This window comes from Benincasa hispida, chromosome 10, assembly GCF_027475165.1.
Source record: "Benincasa hispida cultivar pf3 chromosome 10, pf3_genome.v1.1, whole genome shotgun sequence".
NCBI lineage: Eukaryota > Viridiplantae > Streptophyta > Magnoliopsida > Cucurbitales > Cucurbitaceae > Benincasa > Benincasa hispida.
Window position 1 is genome coordinate 44,381,299 of NC_143487.1, and position 3,450 is coordinate 44,384,748.

The following is a 3,450-nucleotide window of genomic DNA, read 5'->3' on the forward strand; positions in this document are numbered from 1 at the left end:
ACTTGCTCATACCCTGGGGCAAATACAGATTAACTACAGTTACTTTCTGATGGTTTCCTGTTTAGTGACTGTGTTGATTTTACAGGTTTTATGTTAAGCCTTGGAGTTTGTCAAGAAGACCAGAGATAACTGTTTGAGAGTATGTCTTGGAGTTTGCTAAGATACTATGTTTTGTTACAGTGGGAGGCAAGATCGTCGCTTTTTTCTAAGTGGGAGAATGTTAGGATCATGGAGACAAAACTTCACATTGATGGAAACACACACATACAGTATAATCTTTGACCAAAGTCAAAATAGAAGGTAAGCTAATTTTGACCAAAAGTTAAAATTGAAATAAAAATAAATTGTTGAAATGAAGATTAATTTGGGCCTGGCCCATTTGGATATTAGGTCTTTGGCTTGCATATATATACATTTAAGTGGAAAAAAAAAGGTGGCAAGCGCAGACAACAAATGGAGGTTGCGACAATTTTTTTAAGTGTTGTCTATATATCGTACGTGCAATAGTGAAGAAAAAGAAAGAATACAAAACTCTTTGGGTTTTAGGCGTTTCTCTTTTATTGTTAAGACCAAGATATCACGTTGTGGTACTGGGATCAAATAGTTCGTGTTGGATTTTTGGGAGAGATTTGTAGCATGAGTTTCGAAATCTTTTGCAATCTTCATCATAGTAGAACCTGAAGTTGTAGAAGACTAGACGTAGTTCCGAGTTTGGGGCGAACCAATATATTTCAGTGTCGATTCTCTTTTCCTTTCGCTTAATTGTTTTGGGAATTTTATGATCATTAACCCGTTTTTTTTTCTAACCTGTAGAAGTGTGAATTTAAGATATAATTTTGATATTCCATATTTTATTTATCTTAGTACAAATTTCCAACAGAAAGAAGGGAATATTAAAACCCAAGGCTTTATTGGTTGACTACATTGACGTTGAACCTCCAAATGCCAAATAGGCATTAAAATATCCTTACTGGTGATAGGTGATGAATGTCGAATACTCTGCTTTATTGCAAAATAAAATATGGAAACTGGTCCCTTTACTAAAGGATCAAAAGGTTGTTGGTTACAAGTGACTTTTCAAGATTAAAAGAAACTCAGGTGGGTTTATAGCTCGATATAAAGCTCATTTAGTCGCAAAGGGTTTTCATCAAACACTTGATATTGACTGAGACACATAGTCTTGTTGTGAAACCTATCATCATTCGCATTTTGCTTACCATGGCTCTTGCTCGTGGTTGGAGTATTCGCCAAGTGGATGTAAATAATGCACTTTTACCATGGCTCTTACTCGTGGTTGGAGTATTCACCAAGTGGATATAAATAATGCACTTTTACATGGGTTTCTCTCGAACAACCTATTGGTTTTAAAAGTACTAATCCATCTTTGGTATGCAGGCTTCATAAACCACTTTATGGGCTTAAGCAGGCACCTCACACTTGGTTTGAACGCCTTAGTGCTTATCTTCACTCACTTAGGTTTGTTTCATTTAAAGCTGACGATTCCATCTTATTTCGGCATCAAAAAGGTGAATTGTGTTATGTTTTAGTGTATGTTGATGATATTATAATTACTGGGAGTTCTACGAATACTATTTCCAATACTATTTGCATTAAAAGATTTTGGTACTTTTAGTTAATTTTTGGGTGTTGAAGTGTCCTGTCCACCTAACGGTGGCATGTTTTTATCACAATCAAAGTATACTTTTAACTTGTTGAATAAGACTTGAATGACAGGCGTAAAGGCATTACCACTCCCATGCTTAGTGGTCCTCTATTGTCTGCTTGGAAGGGTGAATATTTCTCTGATGTGCATATGTATCGAAGTTTGGTTGGGATCTTGCAATATGCTACACTCACATGTCCAGAGATTGCGTTCAGTGTTAATGAAGCTTGTCAGTTCATGCATTCTCCTAGGTTAGTTCAATGGCAATTAATTAAGCACATATTTAGATACTTAAAAGAGTCCATTCAGCATGGCTCATTACTTTCTGTACCTTGAGATATATGTAATCTTCTAGCTTTTTATATTTATTGTGGGTGGGTTCAGGAGTGTTTTCCCCTTCTCTTAGGGTTGGCAAAAATCCTCGTGGTCCCCACCTTGATTGGGGCAGGGAATCCCCAATTTGACTAAGGATGGGGTCAAACTGAGGATTCTAACCGGGTCCCCGGTCAGCGACGGGGAGGGTATCCCCACCCTGTCCCCATTCCCGTCTCGACCCCAATAATTTTTTAATATATATATATATATATTAAAAAAAAAAAAAAAGAACAATGGGGATGGGGGAAATACCCCTCGTGAGGACAGTGATGGGGAATCTCCCCTCGCCCTGACCCTGTTGCCAACCCTACCTTCTCTGCTTATATATAGGGCATTTCATTGTGTATTTATTCATGAAAAAAATCAATAGAATATATAAGGTTTCTCTTTTTCTTAAAAAAAAAAAAAAAAAAAACTTTTCCTCTATAATTTATTTAAATAAATTTTTACGCATTAGAGAGAGTGTTTCTTTAACGCAAATAGAGAGTGGAGAGAAATTGAAGAGAGAGTTTTCTTTCATCCACATTGATAGAGAGAGGAGGGAAAAGAGGATCTTATTGAAGCATGTGACAAATTAAGGGGTCATAGAAGCGACAAGAGGAGGGAGGATGGTTTCATCAAACAGTAAATACAAAGAACCTCTGATAGAGAAAATTTTCGTAGGCACAGAGGCGAAGAAGATGAAAAGCAGGACATGGGTTCATAATTGGGAGACTACAACAAGTTTTAAAAAATATTGGACAAGACAAAATTGGTTTCAAGTAAATAATATATTTACTTGTATTTAGAGATAATATAAATATGATAATATTAAGGGCGATTTTTAAATATAAAAAAATGGGCCAAAATAATTATAATTTGTAGCAAAAAAAACCTACGAAAAGTTGCAATCCAACCAAAGCCCAAAAATGGTGTGAAATACCAAAAAAGTCCCGCCTGATTTTTCCTCTTCAGCCGATTTTTTCCTCCAACATTTTATCTTCTTCTTCAGATTGACTTCGTTCACTCTTCTTCTTTTTCTTCTCCTTCTTCTTCTTCTTTCATCACGTTGCTTCACGTCGACTTGGTTATTTTCCATCACGCTGCTTCATGACGCTTCTTTGATCGAAGTTGATTTATCTTCCCCAACATTTTTCTATTTAGGTCCATTTCATGTTACTATTATTTTAGGCTGTTGAAGCTACAGGAAAAGAAAAACGTACAAAGTTTAGACCAAATATATGTTCAATGTAATTCTATTAGGTACATCAGGAATTCTATCGTTGATAGATAATGATATAAGCCTATAAAAGTCTGTTAGTAATGGTCTATTAAAAAAGAACATGATTGTAAGCTCCATCTCACTATGATCTTCACGTTCACAATCACAAAATACTTAGATTTAATGGTCAATAACAATTCAAGAGTCAGGG